The sequence below is a fragment of the Aptenodytes patagonicus genome, chromosome 3 (assembly GCF_965638725.1).
Source record: "Aptenodytes patagonicus chromosome 3, bAptPat1.pri.cur, whole genome shotgun sequence".
Lineage (NCBI taxonomy): Eukaryota > Metazoa > Chordata > Aves > Sphenisciformes > Spheniscidae > Aptenodytes > Aptenodytes patagonicus.
In genome coordinates this window covers 98,094,415-98,112,448 of record NC_134951.1, presented here as the reverse complement: position 1 = coordinate 98,112,448, position 18,034 = coordinate 98,094,415, and the positions used below count along the sequence as shown (strand labels likewise).

General features: G+C 42.1%; 1 protein-coding gene across 5 annotated transcripts in view; it reads right to left on the bottom strand.

Moving 5' to 3' along the window:
• DAAM2 (dishevelled associated activator of morphogenesis 2) overlaps positions 1-18,034 on the bottom strand; it is a 218,983-nt gene that overhangs the window by 88,470 nt on the left and 112,479 nt on the right. The window lies entirely within an intron of this gene.

The window sequence follows — 18,034 nt, the reverse complement described above, 5'->3', positions numbered from 1 at the left end:
TAGATGATTGTTGTAGGTCCCTTCCAACTGAAATAGTCTATTCTAGCCTATCCTATTCTATTCTATTCTAAAAAGTTAAGCACAACCTCAGAACATCCGAAGGAACAGAACAGCATCCCCTCAATTACAGTAGAAGCAGTGTTAATCTTTCTACCCCTACTTCCCAAATAATCCACCTGAAATCATCTTCACTAGACTAACTTCAACCAAGCTCAACTTCTAAAAGGAGACCTACCCCTACTCAGGAACCAATTCTTTCTTGTTCCTTGGCTGCTCAATGGAAATGAGATTTCATTCTAATGGGTCTATTTATTTCTAGATAGGTGTAACAGTCACTGGCAAAATGAGGATTGGTGTCTAGGATCCTAATCTCCCATTATAAACTACAAGTAACTCATATTAAGACTCCTAGCATATGATAAGAGATTGAACCACTTGACTCATCCTAAGGATGTCCAAAGATGTATGAAGACTGTGTGGATCTCACCAATGTTGTCTGTGTATGAATGCTTACTCATACTAGAAAAGTTACTCTGGAAGATACACAGAAAAATATTAAATGTGTAGGTCTATCAGAGTACCTCAGCTATTCCAGAACTGTTTGATTTAGAGATGAGAAATAGCTCTACATGCTCCCTGCTGAGCCACATTCAGAAAATACCTTGCTACCTGACAAGTTCCTGCCAGGCTACTTACCAAACATGGCAACAATTCTGCACAAATCAAAATCTTCATATTTAGAATTAAAAACAAAATCACAACTGAGACTTGGATCTTTCCTTCCCCTCTCTTCTTTCCACTGGTCTTTCAACATGTAAGCTAAGGGAGTATCTCCATTCACGATAACAACAAAACAGCTTTGTTCCCATCTAGCAAAGGACTGCAGTACAGACACATCCTAGACAGATCACAACTCTTTATTTGGCCCTTGCATCCAACTGAACAATTAAGAAGAGCAGAAGATTTAAATAAAGTATCATATAGTAGCCTACCACTGTATGAAAAGTATGGGAGGCTGGCAAAGTGGCAAGAGATGCCAATTACATCCACAGTTGCTATGCACCCACCACCTCACGATAATAAATGGTGCAACTGAGAACAAGCTGACCTTTCTCAAATTAAGTGAGAAGTTCTGCTGCTTTTCCTTACTTCCTTTTCCTGGCCACAATCAGCAGCAATCTGATGGACCCAAACCCATGCCAAACGGCACATTACAGAAATATGCAACTCCCTACCAACAGCCAGTTAGAACTGCCACACCACATGTTATTGGTGGACTGCCTTTCGCTGCCCCTTTTCTGTGTAGAATACGCAGCGGCAATCATAACCCTGACAATGGTTTCACACTCGGCAGACCTTAACCTCCCATGCAAAAGTCAAAATATGACCTTGCTGATGGAAAAATAAATTAAAACATACAATAGATAAATACAGCATTATTTTTATACGGTAATCTTGTCATCCCCAAAGAGAACAATAGAGATGGGGAGCGAATCCAGAGGTAGTGAAGTAAGGTCATTCTGCAGGGAACTGGGTTGAGCCACCCGTCTGAAGTGCAAGGTGTGCTTATATGCCCTCCTGAAATTTTTCTCTGCATAGAATTATGAAAGTGCAAGTGACAGCTATAATTGCAGAGTACAAGTGACAAGAACATTGTCAGAACAGGGAATACGTATGTTCCCTATACTTCTCCTGCCTCCTTTCTGGACTCCAAGTAAAGAAACAAACACACGTAAATTAAGGACTGCCTGGATCCATCCTTTATATCCCAAAATAAGATACAATACTTTTTCTCCTTAAAATTCTTTGGGGGGGGGGGGGGGGGGGGAAGTATAAATGCTGGAATGCCACAACTAACCTTTCTAGATGTCTAGTCTAGACATGCAGGCTGAAAAGCATCAGGATAGATACACTAAAAAAATCAGAATTCTGAATAATTTCCTACCTGAACCCAAACCATTAGAAATTTCACAGTCAGAACCAGGGACAAGAAGACTCTAATCCCCTAAAGTATATCTGTACATGTGGTTAGCTTGGCTAATGAGATGAGGTGCTTGGTGTATCCTGCTTTTGACCATTCTCTGTCCACTACAAATTGGGCTGAACTTGAGCCTATAAGTCTTATGTTTTTGTTTTGTTTTTAATTAGAATTGGGAGAAAATTGGTTTCAGTGTAACACAGCAAGTATAAGGTTTTTTCCTGAACTAAAGCCCAGACTGAAGCCATACACTGCTGAGGTTAAAAAAGTTTTAGCAGATACTCCACTATGCAATCCCCACTTTCTGAAGTTCTTTCGGCCCAGAAGCATATTAAGCAGAAAAGTCCATCTAATTTCAGTCATCCTCCACACTCCCTGTGCAGATCAGAATTTTATGGCTGTCAATGTGTGTTTTACTTCACTAGAATAAACGTGATTATGTACTTAAAACCCGGCACTCTATTTCCATTATGAAGCCCCAGAAATCTACTTATACTTGGGATGAACACAGAGATTTTTATCCAGGCCCATGAAATCATTAGGTGGCACAGTGTTATTTATAGCAATCACCTGGGCAACATTTTCAAAAGAGAGACAAGTTCACACCTGTAGCATCAGAGCCATTGGAAAAAAAACATTTTATTGCCCAAATTATGCAAGCTCTGCCCATGGTAAGAAACTGCTGTACCATGTTTCCGCTCAGAGAGGGGAAGATGAGTCAAAAATGGAAAGCAATTAAGGATGGGGGGGTGTGGGTGGGTGTGTATATGGGGGGGGGGGGGCAACAAGAGGGTGCTGGAGTTTTTTGTTTGTTTTGTTTTTAGTGTCTTCAGGGTTTTGACTCTCAACTAAAACCCCAGAGAAAACTGCAAGGCAACTTGATGATAATGGCAAAACCTTTCCCTTGCTGCAGGAGACACAGAGAAGGAAAAAAAGAAGCCAAACCAAAAAATGAGAGGCCCTAATATACAAAGCCACATAGGTATCAAAAGCTGAAAACAATAACCCATCTGTATAAGGGAAAACATTAGCTGAAGGAATCTATTAAAGCAAAGCCTTCTTTTAGCTCCTTGAATAGTGTAAACATTACATTAAAAAACAGACGTCAGCTTGTGGACTTTATAAGGGGCCATATCATTCTTCACTGGAGTAACAACTATGTAACTGCTGTGAAAACAGGATCTTGATACTATACAAGCCTGCAATATAGCCAAGGTATTATATAGGCTTTGACACTAATTTGGACGGGCTCCATGCCTTGGTGGAAAGTGGAACTTATGACTTCATCCCAAATAGGGGAGTTTTGCAAATATTTGGACCATCTGAACCAATCAAAATGAAACAAAATAAAACAAAGTATTGTGTGCACAGCTCAGCTGACCCTGAAAGCCTTTTTGCAAATCCTGGGAGACCTGGTCCATTGGGCAAGCTGTCCTCTAGAGAGCAGAGACCTTTAGTCGCTGCCATGTCAGTGGGACAGCATTTGCGATACAAAGACTGCCATCATAACTGACATAATCAAGTATTATAGACCACTGCCTTTGTGGCGAGACTTTCTTCAAAGAAGTGCCAAACACTAGTGTTACAGAAATCATGTGGAAATGCCAGATATTCATGGCTGAGCGGATCATGAAAATGAAAGATGCTGTTTATATGGTGGGTGCTTCTTTCAAGACTGAAACCATCTTGAAAGAAATAGCACAGAAAGCCTGAACAGTAACTGCCTGCATTGAAGCTCTTTTGTGGTGAGCACTGGGTTTCAGTTTCCAGTGATGACACATTAGTATTTTACTCTGCACCAAATGCACCCCAAACAATGTTGAGCAGTTCTCTAGAGCATGTCCTGAAAATCTGAGCATGTCAAAGCGTTAATAAATACATCCACAAAATTAGCAACTTTACAAGGCTTCTTTCATGCAGATGGAGACTGGGAGACATATATGGTGACATGACAATTAAAACTCATCCAGGAAATCACTGGCAGAGTTAGGAACAGACACTGATCTGACACCGAATCCAACACTCTCTTATTTCCACCATCATTTATATCAGGTTGTTTTTATGCAATGTAGACAAATCCTAACTCCCTGGGACCAGCAAGTGCTTGGCATCCCTGGGTGTCCAACCGCTACACGGACTTTGCCACTACCTGCACACACACCCCGTGATAAATTGCCAGGGCTGATGACTCATGAAGCCTTCTAACGTGTAAACGAAAATAACACTTCCTCCTTGAACAGACGCATCAAGAAATACACCTTGTTATGGATGTCATACGACAAGCATGGGTACTATTGGGATGACATCTATTCATTGGCAACATGACTTCCTTCCTTCTCAAGCCCGTCTCTTCAGAACTGCAGACTGTACTGCTTTGCACTGTTCAGAACAAGATGGGAACAAGCCACATACCTGATGCTGCAAAATGTGGGTTTAAAATCTTTCTTGGGCAAGGAACCATAATACCATTCATTGAGCTCCTCTCTATATCAGTAAAAACAGCGTGCAAACACAGATGAAGACTATGAGACGAGGCTACTGTAATATAAATTCCTGTTCCAGCTTGTTCACTGCATTGTGTCCGGACACTCCATGCTCAAGTTTATACTTGGGTCACAAAGAATTGCATTTGCTTGCAAAAGCCACATTAAGGTTAATGTGGTTCCTCCTCGCAACAGCTTGCATGCATCATTCTATTACTTCACAGAGCTGAAAGACAGGTTATTTTACCTGGTGTGAAGGGCCAGCATCATCACATAGAGTTCAGAAAATATAAATCATGGAGTTCAAATCATTACAAGAAACTAATACCTTTTAAGAAAAAGTGAAATATCTTATTTGTCATACTAAGTAAGTCCCCTGTAGCTATTTTTTTTCATATTTCCCATTAAAAGGCAATGGGAATTGGGATCCTGATTACAAATAAGCGGGGATTTTTTCAGTTGGTTTTTTTGGGTTTTGGTTTTTTTTTTTTAATGCCAGTTCACTGAAACTTTAACTTTTAAAATTACTTAAACCAATTGAGATGAAAGCTTTGCTGGATAAAGATTCTCTGCTTCTGGATGAAGCCCTCCCACACTCTTCACAACAGCTTAGCTGGTAAAACATTCATCTGAGATATGCAGGATTCAGACTCATATCCATGTTCTGTTTCAAAGTGAGGTGCATGACCCTTGCTCTCCACATGAATATTCTGGCCACTATAAACAAGGTAGGTTTTTTGTTTGCTTGGAGGGTGGAAGATGGTTATCACTTGTGCTTCACTTCCCACAAGTGCTACTCTTCTCCCTTCAGATGCTTTTAAAAAAGACAACTTATTGCAACATCTGCTATTAATGCTGAATACAATACAATCTTGTAACACCTTGCACTCTACACTATCAAAGGTCCTTAAAGAAATTCACATATTAGGTTTTTCAGTCTCTCTTTCAGTGATGTCAGCAGAAACAGGGAAAATGGGATGCAATTACACAGCTCCCAGTTACACAGGAAATCTGTAGCACAGCCAAGAATCAATCCACACTGAAGTTGTACTGCACTCTCATCCAAATGATCGTTCTCCCTTTTTTCCATGACCGACTTACTGACTTTTCTTCACTTTAAGGAGAAGTTCAGCTTTCAAAGAAACATTTACCTGTTCATTAACACACTGTCCATCCTATTGGCTATGTCACAGTTCAGAGCAGCCAAAGTTGCATAAATAAAGAGAACTTTCATTAAAAGACACAAAAACTGTTTGATCTGCTGTGGGATGAAATACTAATTCAGAAGTGGAGCTAAAATACATCTAAGCTTTTCAGACAGTTTATGCCTCCAAAAAGCCAACCATGTCCCAAGAGATGCTAATTTTGAAACACGACAGACCATAGGACTGAGCCATTCACTAGACAAATGTGTTCACTGTTCCATTTCTCAGACCATGACTAGCATTTACACAAATATTCTCAGGGTTTGGGGGAGGGAGCTATATCCAAGTCTTTTAAGCACAATTTATCCAGAGTGAGAAAAACAAACATTACTTCTCTCCCTGGAATTAAGCTATTGATGTGCAGATAATAATCCTTCTGCCACAAAAGCAGTCTACTGGATAACTTATTAAAAGGGAATATTCATTAATTACCAGCTGGAGCATGCAACTGAGGAGTTCTATTTGCCTCTTATAAAGGTCAGGTATAGACATACATGCTTCCAGTTCACTGGATTATGACACAGGAATATTTTACCTAACTGATCACAGGGTTTTTTTTTTTTTCCTTTTTTTTTCTTTTTTTTTTTTTTTTTTTTTCCTTTTTTTTGCTTCATTTAGCCTGATCTCTGTCCTGCTGCCAGTAACCTGACGAACCTAATAATGACCTCTGGTGCTGGTTACTAACCAGGCTTTCAAAGGAAGAACCAAAGGCTTCATATTATTATTTATATCACAACATGCATTATACTGCCAAACTGTAGAACTCACTGCCACAAAATATAATAAAGTCTAAAAGCATAAAAGTGAAAAAGGGATACATTTATGAAGGATGAGGATTTCTTCTTAGAAATCTTTTCATAATACTGAGAGAAGCCTCAATGCTGCTGAAATCCACCAGCCTTTAGAAATTAAAAAGGACCCTACCACAGGCTGAAAAACTTTCCAATAAAGTTAAATATATGCTTTGTTTTGAACTGCTTATTCCATCCATCACCTTTTTTGCTTCCCAAGCACCCATAGATCTAGCAACTCTAGAAACTGTACATCATATACACACAATGTGTCATTTCCAACCTCATCTAACATTCAAAACAACTTCAAATAAATTACTTCTAATTGGTGTCAGTCTAATGGAAATGAAGGCCATCCTTTTATTTCTTATCTTCCAGAAAACATGCCAGAGCCATTGCATACACACACACACACAGATACATAGTGTCTCACTGAAAAGGGACTGGAATGTGATACCTGGCAGGTAGAAAGGTTGTTGGTGCAGTGTTATGAGCTGAAGATAAGAATTATTTTTTTCTGAAACCTCAGAAGTCTCAACCACTGATTTTAATGAACTGTATAATTGTAGTGTTTAAACCAATATTAAGTTTTACAATAACCATGTCTGGCACAAGACTTACTATAGATTACTGCTGGCGAGAATCCCATTTTAAGAAACTTTAAATTATAACAGGGTTGCATAGTACACTTTTAGTTTTAAGAACCTTTCTTCTCTTTCCTCTTCTGTTGGCTTTTTATCATTCTCTCCAATACAGACAGATGTAAACTTGCTGCCAGCACTGACTGCATCAGCCTCCCCTTATCATTTACAGATCGTACAAGCGTGCTTGTCCCTCTTGAAACATATTTAGCCCTGCTGTAGGATGGGGATCCCACCCTCACCAGGCATTGATTTATGGGTATAGTGCAGTGACCAAGAAGACAACTTGTCCCTATATTTACAGAACTACTACTTCGGTGTTCCCCAGGGCTCAGTACTGGGGCCGGTCTTGTTTAATATCTTTATCAATGATCTGGATGAGGGGATCAAGTGCACCCTCAGTAAGTTTGCAGATGACACCAAGTTGGGCGGGAGTGTTGATCTGCTCGAGGGTAGGAAGGCTCTGCAGAGTGACCTGGACAGGCTGGATCGATGGGCCCAGGCCAACTGTATGAGGTTCAACAAGGCCAAGTGCCGGGTCCTGCACTTCGGCCACAACAACCCCATGCAGCGCTACGGGCTTGGGGAAGAGTGGCTGGAAAGCTGCCTGGCGGAAAAGGACCTGGGGGTGCTGGTCGACAGCCGGCTGAACATGAGCCGGCAGTGTGCCCAGGCGGCCAAGAAGGCCAATGGCATCCTGGCCTGTATCAGAAACAGTGTGGCCAGCAGGAGTAGGGAAGTGATCGTGCCCCTGTACTCGGCACTGGTGAGGCCGCACCTCGAATACTGTGTTCAGTTTTGGGGCCCTCACTACAAGAAGGACATCGAGGTGCTGGAGCGTGTCCAGAGAAGGGCAACAAAGCTGGTGAGGGGTCTGGAGAACAAGTCTTATGAGGAGCGGCTGAGGGAACTGGGGTTGTTTAGCCTGGAGAAAAGGAGGCTGAGGGGAGACCTCATCGCTCTCTACAACTACCTGAAAGGAGGTTGTAGCGAGGTGGGTGTCGGTCTCTTCTCCCAAGTAACTAGCGATAGGACGAGAGGAAATGGCCTCAAGTTGCGCCAGGGGAGGTTTAGATTGGATGTGAGGAAAAATGTCTTTACTGAAAGAGTGGTTAACCATTGGAAGAGGCTGCCCAGGGAAGTGGTTGAGTCCCCATCCCTGGAGGTATTTAAAAGACGTGTAGATGCGGTGCTTAGGGACATGGTTTAGTGGGCATGGTGGTGTTGGGTCGACGGTTGGACTCGATGATCATGGAGGTCTTTTCCAACCTCAATGATTCTATGATTCTATGATTCTACTTAAATGTACACCTGAGGCCACACTGAATTATCCAGCACCTTCAGCCCTCAGGAGAAAGCTTACTTGCTGAATTGAAGTCTACTGGTATTATGCATTGTTTCTCCGATGAATGTTTTACCTTTGTCATGGAACTTGGTCTCTTGTTGGACATGTTCTCCTGACTCTGTTGCTGCCTAAAGATCATTCTGTCCTATTAGCTGAAGTCCATACTCATGTTTGAAACCTCTTATATGCTCTACTTTTCACAAGCCCCAAGTCAATCAACTGATATTTTGCAGTTGATAAGTGTATAATCTAAACAATTGCCAAATCACTGCCAAATAAGACAATTCATGAATCCCCTGCACTTCCAATAAAGACATTCTCAGGAGTCTACCTTCCCTCAGCCCATTCTGTGTACTTCTTTTGGAGGTGAAGGGAAATGTCCACTATGGAGGATCTACTGGTCAGGTCAGTTCACAATCATTCTACTCAGGGGGTCTTCAGGAGAAGAAAAAACATTTCTCATGGACACAGCCTGCTCTCACAGTGTGGCTGTGGACCTAGATTGTACTCCTGAACCACAGCTCTGTCCCCACAAACCTGTGGCAAGCTTGAGGTCAGGGTCAAGGTTCTGCTGTGATTCCTGTGGCAGGTGAAGCCAACAATCTGTCACCATCCCAACAAATCCTAAGCAGCAGCAGCAGGACATACTCTATTGTTTCATTAACAACCAAGCTCTGCATTGTCCCTACTCCTTTTTACTCTGTGTTTTGTAAAAGTATTGTTTGTACATTTCCATTCTGGCATTAACCCTGTTCAGCTTGCAGTCAACATGCTGTGGATACAGAAAGGGACTTTTTCCTCACCCATCCAGCTTACCGTGTTCCCTTTCCAACAGCACTGTTTTCAGCTGTATCCCTACCCAGCTAGTGTTTATGTCATTTGGACCGTCTCCTTCCTCACTTCCTTTCCTCCTCCTCCTGGCATTCTTTAGGCAATGTGAAAAGCCACAAAAGAGCCCAGCCTGCGTAACTGAGCCTCCTGTTTGCCACATGCCCACACTGAAAGTTTATCTTTTTGTCCTACTCTGTTTATCTCCAGCAAGCAACCACTTACCGTCTTTTCTAAATAAAATGAAGTCACCTACCATTCATGGCAATCACCCTGCATGTTGCTTGATGATGGGAATGAAATGTCACTAACCGTGCTCAAAGACACAAGGAACTACCTAAGACACACCTACCTAGAGCCAGCACAGCTACCTAGGACAAGTCCCTCTGGGAGCACACACAGAATTTGTTAATGCCAAACTCTAAAAGGTTTCTCTTCACTGTCCCAATGCTGTGGACAATGTGGACAACAGGTCCACTGTCTGTTTTTCCAGTGACACCGCTGCTTGCTCCAGTTCACTTCTGCCCCTTTACTAAGAGGGATGACAGTTAGATGGTGAAAGCAGCCACGTATTTTCTATTTGTCTCCCTCCTTTAACCCCAATCACTATTGAAAAAACAGTAAAGTTAGGAGCTATTGGACACGTGAACAAAGGGGTAAATCCACACTGAGACACCCACGGCTTTTAAGCTGCTAACCCAATATTTGAGTGTATCATTCGGTTGCTTTGTCTATCTCTCCCCTTTCCATAAACTCAGGTAAAACTGTTTCCTTTCTCCCAGCCTTCATTTCTCTTGCCTATTACATCTGCAAAATGTTTGGGATGCCAGGTACCTTTCAACAGATGACTGAAAATCATGGAAGACAATATGATTTTCACCTAGATTCTGGTGTGTAGCTGAAACTGTCACATCTGACTGAATGAAAATGAAACAATTCTCCAGAATAGCAGAAGGAAATTTCTTGCTTTCTCTTCATGGCTGTCACTAGATCCTGGCAACAATTCTTCAGTGTGCCTGTTTCTAAATTTTTCACTAAAAAGATAGGGAATTCAGCAACTCTTCCTGCTCAATATTCACTGGCTTTTGAAAGGCTGGTGAGCATTCAGTGAAATTCAGGATACAGAGAAGAGCGAGCCCTGGTCTGTGCCAAATCTGCTTCTCACGTACCAGAGAAATATGCTAGTTATTTACATATTCTTTGCTCTTGCTTATCCACCTGAGACTAATCTGAACGGTGAGAACTGCATTGTACACAGTATATATTATTATTATTGCATACCATCAGCAGAACTGACTCATACTTGGATTGTGGACACTCAGAATTTTTGCAAGAGGACAGACAAGGACAGAACATAATCCAGTGGCAGCAACTAAATCACACAATCAGCATTTACACGTACTTCCCATACAGCAGAATTGGATTGCTCACCATTATTTTTGTTCTTAAGTACAGCAAATTACACCATCTTAGTAGGATGACAGCTGGGTAAATGTTTTCTTTTTTTTTTTTCCTCTCCCCACCCCCTTCTTTTTTTTCCACAGTAGGGTCAAATCCACTCCCACTGAGCTCTCCCAGACTCCCACAAAATGCAAGCCAAATGCAAAACACAGCATTAGGCATGATGATGACAATTTTCCAACTATCACTGTATAAACTCAGGACTATTTTAGGCCTCATTTTTGAGAGGTGTTGAGTGCTAACTTCAACTGGAGCACTAGTAGCACACCTGAAAAATGCAGAACTACAAGATGGACGTCCAAAGTCTACATACTTAGAATATCTATAGCAAATACCATGGCAAGTTTACGGAGTTTATGTCTTCAGCAGTCTGAACAAAAGAGCTGGGAGGGCATTTTCTAAGTGACAGCTAACCTTTCTTGTTGGAGAAAGAGAGAGGGAGAGGGAGGAAGAAACTAAAAATATTCCATGCTGTTCCCATGGGGGGGGCAGGGAAGAGAAGACTTTTTGATTATACATAAATAAATATATAATTTCAGGGCCCTGACCCAAAATAACCTCTTATACCAGGATAAATAAATGAGTCTGTAACTGTTAGCATTGCAGCATGGAAAACATAAACCAAGTAAAACGAACGATTTGGAAAAACTCCTTATCTCCTCTTATGTCTGCTACAATGTGGCCTTCTAGGTATCACGATTCCAAGCTGTAATAACGGTATATCAGCTGAATTGTGCAAGCGTTTTTGCCTCCTTGACACCAAATTCATCCTTTAAACCACTACAAGAGTGACTCCAAGAAAAAACAACTGTATTTTTAAGAGGAGTCTCTTACATCATTAAGCCTACTATACAGTTTCTCAAAGTAACCACTTGCTATAGAAGGGAAAACCAAGGAAGAAAACATCAAGACACAATTACTGGAACTTAATGATAAACCATATAAAGTGGCCAATATTTCTTCTCAGGTATGCTGACCTACACAAGGAATAATGGGGTCAACATCAACAAATTTACACTTATGTGAGTTGAGAAAAAAGCCTAAATTCATTATATGGAACTGTAAAAGAATGAGATAGTGTCTTATATGAAACTCAAGTTTTATTCTTCCAGCAAGAACACATCCTCTGCATTAAATGATGTAGAAGGAAATGTATATCATTTTAGGCTTTATTTTACACTGTATTAACCATGTTGCCCAAATTTGGGAGCTACTACTTCAGCCTGCAATACACATTAACAGGTGCCATTAATCAAACAGCTCTTTCCCACTGAAAACACCCAAGTACACCACTAATCAGGAAACGTGTTCATTTGCTGCATTACAATCATAGAAACATAGAACATTTAGGTCGGAAAAGACCTTTAAGATCATCAAGTCTAACCATAAACCTACCACTGCCAAGTCCACCACTAAACCATGTCCCTAAGCACCACATCCACATATCTTTTAAATACCTCCAGGGATGGGGACTCAACCACTTCCCTGGGCAGCCTGTTCCAATGTTTCACCACTCTTTCAATGAAGAAATTTTTCCTAATATCCAAACTGAACCTTCCCTGGCGCAACTTGAGGCCATTTTCTCTTGTCCTATCACTTGTTACTTGGGAACAGAGACCAACACCCACCTCGCTACAACCTCCTTTCACGTAGTTGTAGAGAGCGATGAGGTCTCCCCTCAGCCTCCTTTTCTCCAGGCTGAACAGTCCCAGTTCCCTCAGCCGCTCCTCATAAGGCTTGCGCTCTAGACCCTTCACCAGCTTCTCTGGACACGCTCCAGCACCTCAACATCCCTCTTGCAGTGAGGGGCCCAAAACTGAACACAGTATTCGAGGTGCAGCCTCACCAGGGCCGAGTACAGGGGCACAATCACTTCCCTACTCCTGCTGGCCACACTAGTTCTGATACAGGCCAGGATGCCATTGGCCTTCTTGGCCGCCTGGGCACACTGCCGGCTCATGTTCAGCCGGCTGTCGACCAACACCCCCAGGTCCTTTTCCGCCAGGCAGCTTTCCAGCCACTCTTCCCCAAGCCTGTAGTGCTGCATGGGGTTGTTGTGACCCAAGTGCAGGACCCAGCACTTGGCCTTGTTGAACCTCATACAATTGGTCTGGGCCCATCGATCCAGCCTGTCCAGGTCCCTCTGCAGAGCCTTCCTACCCTCGAGCAGATCAACGCTCCCGCCCAACTTGGTGTCATCTGCAAACTTACTGAGGGTGCACTCGATCCCCTCATCCAGATCGTTGATAAAGATATTGAACAGAACTGGCCCCAATACTGAGCCCTGGGGAACACCACTTGTGACCAGTCGCCAACTGGATTTAGCTCCATTCACCACAACTCTTTGAGCCCGGCCGTCCAGCCAGTTTTTTACCCAGCGAAGAGTACGCCTGTCCAAGCCATGAGCAGCCAGTTTCTCCAGGAGAATGCTGTGGGAAACGGTGTCAAAGGCTTTACTAAAGTCTAGGTAGACCACATCCACAGCCTTTACCTCATCCACTAAGTGGGTCACCTTGTTATAGAAGGAGAACAGGTTAGTCAAGCAGGACCTGCCTTTCATAAACCCATGCTGACTGGGCCTGATCACCTGCTTGTCCTGTATGTGCCGCATGATGGCACTCAAGATGATCTGCTCCATAACCTTCCCTGGCACCGAGGTCAGACTGACAGGCCTGTGGTTCCCCGGATCCTCCTTCCGGCCCTTCTTGTAGATGGGCATCACGTTTGCTAACTTCCAGTCAACTGGGACCTCCCCAATTAGCCAGGACCGCTGATAAAGGATTGAAAGTGGCTTGGTGAGCACTTCTGCCAGCTCCCTCAGTACCCTTGGGTGGATCCCATCTGGCCCCATACTTGTGTGTGTATAAGTGGTGTAGCAGGTCGCTAACCATTTCCCCTTGGATTATGGGGGCTTCATTCTGCTCCCTGTCCCTGTCTTCCAGCTCAGGGGGCTAGGTACTTGGGGAACAACCGGTCTTGCTGTTAAAGACTGAGGCAAAGGTGGCATGAAGAACTTCAGCCTTTTCCTTGTCCTTTGTCAGTATGTTTCCCCTGCATCCAATAAAGGATGGAGATTCTCCTTAGCCCTCAAGTGACACTCTTGCTGCATTTTGTTGTTTCCCATTATGTCCTGTGCTTGTCATATGCCAGAGTTTCTGAATTTACTGCTCTAAAGCCTGCTTGCATTTATAACAGAGTAATTTTTGAAGCCATGTGCCTGTCTTCCATACCTAGACTAAAGATACTGGAATGACCCGATGTCAGCATCAAGCTAACAAATCATCCCAAACATCTGAGCATGAAGTCATTCTGTTAACAGAAAAAGGAACAGATGGTGGTGGGAAAAAAGGAAGTTAACTCCACAACTGCTGGCATTTTCCAAACATCCAGCTGAAGGAATGCCGTGGTTTGCAAAGGGCAACATCCTCCCACTGTGACTTACCAGTGTTATGAGATTTCCACTGAGCCATAGGCTAACTGAAAGCAAGTCTATTTTCAGATAATTCATTTGAGAAATTCCACATTTCAGACTGTTTCACTAGCAGTCTCCTGAGCTAAGGAAGTCATGCAGTCACTCAATCCAAAAGCAACCATGGATCCCAGGCACTGGGAGGGAATCAAATAACATCTTCTGCTATAGCCTATTTCAGGGAGTTGATCTCATAGCAATAATACAGGAGACAGTAGGTTGCACAGAGCCTTACTGTTGCCCTCTTTCTTTATAGGGCCATACAGCTGCTTTCCTAGTTTGATTTATGGTCAGTTCAGAGAATCACAGAACAATTTAGGACAGAAGGGGCCTTGGGCAGAAGGGACCTGCTCAAAGCAGAGCTAATTTCAAAGTTAGGTCAGGTTGTTCAGGTCATTGTCAAGGTTTGAATACTGAGTTAAATTAAAATGTTGACTGAAGAGCTGAACTCCTGCCACAAACTTCTGAAGCACTGGTAGGAAAAGAAACAATTTTCTGATACACCAAAGACTTCAGAAAAAGTCTAATTCTCCAGCTCCGATGTACAGGGTGGGCTTTGCCCTGTGGTCATCAGATAAACTCATTCTTTAGCCAGCAATACACTTGCACTAAGCACTCCAAGTCCCACACAGCTTCTTCAGCCTCCTACTGTCTACCAACTGCTTTTGCTTTTAGGCTATCACATGTGCTGTGAGGGTTACTGTGCGTTTTTCAGACTTCCCAGGGGAAGAGAGAGTAGAAGCACACACACACCCACACACACTCCCTCTAAACACTTCATGAAAAGCTGGGAGAACAACTCTCACGAAGTCACATCCAAGCCTCATCAAACTGGGATTCCTTACAAATGGCTTCTCAAATATTGCAGCAAATCATCTTGTGTGTTCATGTCTGCTGCTCCCAGATACAGCGTGTGGAATAACAACTCTAAAGAAAGGAACTTATAAGGGACACATTAAATGCTCCTTACAGCTATAAATCCATAACCAAAACAGTTTAATATTCCAAATCAATAACAGACTGTAAGAGTATTTCAAAGAGGAAAAAATACTGCAAAAAGATAGAACTGAAAACAATACAACTTCAAACCACCCACTTCATTTATTATGAGACAACCACGTGCTTGGCACTCTTCATACAGAAAGGATGAACCCCGAAGGGCTTTCATAGCTCGGATCAGACAATACAAAACCAAAAACCCACACTCAGACAACACAATGGTGTGATCTTCATCTGGTATATTGTATCACTAAATGAGACCAGATGAAGATCTATTTTCTCTCTTCGTTAGGGAATATCTATCTTCCTCTGAACATCTCCATGTATATATCTCCTACTTTAAAGTAGGAACCTGAAGAAGTGAACACTTTCCTACGGCCAGAATCACAGAACTCCTATCTAGATCCAACAGATGTAATGCAGCCTTCTGCTCTTAGAGCCTCCATATGAAGCCTTAAATGCACAGAAAAGACCTCGGGGTTTTGGAAGAAAAGCCTTGCCAGTTCACTTCAGTTGAGAAATAACTGCCTCACTATCTTAACCAAGCTGAAACTACACTTTACAGTGCAAAAACACAGAACAGAGCAACCCAAGAACAAACAGTAGGTGCAGGAACTTTCACTCACTTCAGAAAGTTTTCCCCAAAGGTAAGGAGGACTCCAGGTTTTGTATTTGCATCCATCTTCTGCTTCATCCCTGGTAGGCTAAGGTAATTATAACAAAAGCTGCAAAAGCAGCTTAGATTCCTCCAGCAGATTTCATGGTTTTTTTTTTTATATACACACACACACATATATATACGAATTTATATTATACACATGAATTAATTTTTATATTTATAGTTTTAACAGGAGGATGAATCCAAGGTATAGGGTGAATTGCACTATCTGGAACTGTAGCTGGATTTCAGGCAGGGTTTATAGCAGTAATACAGCCTGGGTTTGGATTGGAAATTTTGCTTAGAGCTCTGCAGGAGTCTGAAGGCAGGCGTGGGCATGGGGGTGGAGGACAGAAGTATCTTATTCTATATCCAGCTGCACGATATCAACCTATACTTTTTATGGTGACATTTTGCTGACAATGCAAACCTCAAGGGCAAAGCTCAAAGAGAAACTCTCGAAGAAAGAAAAAAACCAAACCTGACATGTAGACATTATCTTCATTAACGTTAGACGGCCAGCATGGGACCAAAGTGGGAGTTTGTGAAATTGAGCTGCAAATGGTATAAAAAGCCTGCACTAAAACTACTAAAAGTTAAAGTCTGACTAAGGCTAGGATTCCCCAGGGCATTCTGAAGCCTAATGTAGGGCTGGATGCAGCCCTCACGTTATGAAAAGGGAACTGAACAGGTGATGCAGCAGTATTTGCTGCTTCTTTGTGGGAGAGGTGTAAGCCTTCTCTAGAAGGGCATCTGGGGCACCCTGCACCTGGACTGCAGCTTCGCTGGTTTCAGCACTGATCTGCAACCTCAGTCCAAAGGACTTGGACTCCTTAGTGACTGTGCAATGCACAAAAGTGCCTTCCACTCCATCCTTCCTGCTCCTTGCAGTGAGCTCTCCCAAGTTTGGAGACTTCACCACAAAATCCATTCCTACAAGAATACCTTAGAAGACAGATAGGTGCAGCAAGGAAAAAGAATGAACAGTGCTTAAACTGAAAATATATTCAGATTTTTAAGACTGTATCTTAAAAAAGGAAAAAAAAGGAGAAAGGAGAAAGGAAAAAGGAATGTTGTATGCAGCCAAGACGTGTATGTAGTGCAGGGAAAAGGTGTGAGAGGATGGCATGGCCAGAACATTGCCACAAAGTTTCCTAACTTTGCTACTCTTTCTTTCAGGTAGAGAGAAATGCATTTTTATATAAACATAATAATGACAAGTTATTTGAAATTACACAACAATTTAGATCACAGACTTTTAGAACCAAGGAGTTTCCTGACTCCTATTCTCATATTCAGTTTACGAGTTTTTTTATTCATCAGGTAGATGAAAAATATAATTGACACATATTAAAAAAATAATTGCAGGCGATGGAATCATAAGGAAATTCTCTTTTCTGCATATTGGCTGTTACAGCGTATGGTTCAGATAAATTTTCCTCAGAATTTTTAAAGCCTATTTTGCTATTGTGGGAAAGCCTTTTTCTAGATCTGTTTCCCATAATAGAAAAAGTATAATCAATTTAAGGATTATAAGCATGTACTCTTTTTTTAGATGCCATAAATGCCTCTTTCTGGAAAGTTGCAGTGTGCTGATTATTGCTTCACTACTTGAGTTTGAATAATCTCACTTGAGTAGGCAAAGCACAATCAGCTCAAAGCAGCTATTCCAGGGTACAACTAAAATCACAAGAGTACAAAATAACCCCAAAATATCTAGGAGAGCTCAACATAGTTATTAGGATTGAGCTTTTGTTGGCTTTGTTTGTTTGTTTGTTTGGAGAGAAGCTGTATGATAGAGCTAGTCCAGTTTGACTGTACTTTGGAAAGAGATTTGCTACCAATTTTTCCCCCAAGGAAACACAGAATTAAAAAAACCCAACTTGTTTAACTCTGCAAAATGTGTGTGCTTCCTACTAAAATCTGCTCAACTGAAGGCTTACGAATTAGTCTCTGGAGGCAGGAAAGGCCATAAAAAGAAAACAACTTGACTTGCTTTCCAACAGTAATAAGTCTTAGAGCTCGTAGGATTGTACAGAAGGCAATAAGCTATTACCTGCAGAATGAGGCCTCATTCTTAGAAATGCAAACTGCATCCAAAGCAATGTGTGCCGAAGCAGTGCAATGCCTGCATTTTCTACTCTTTTTAGGATCCCAGTATGAGCTCATTTACAGA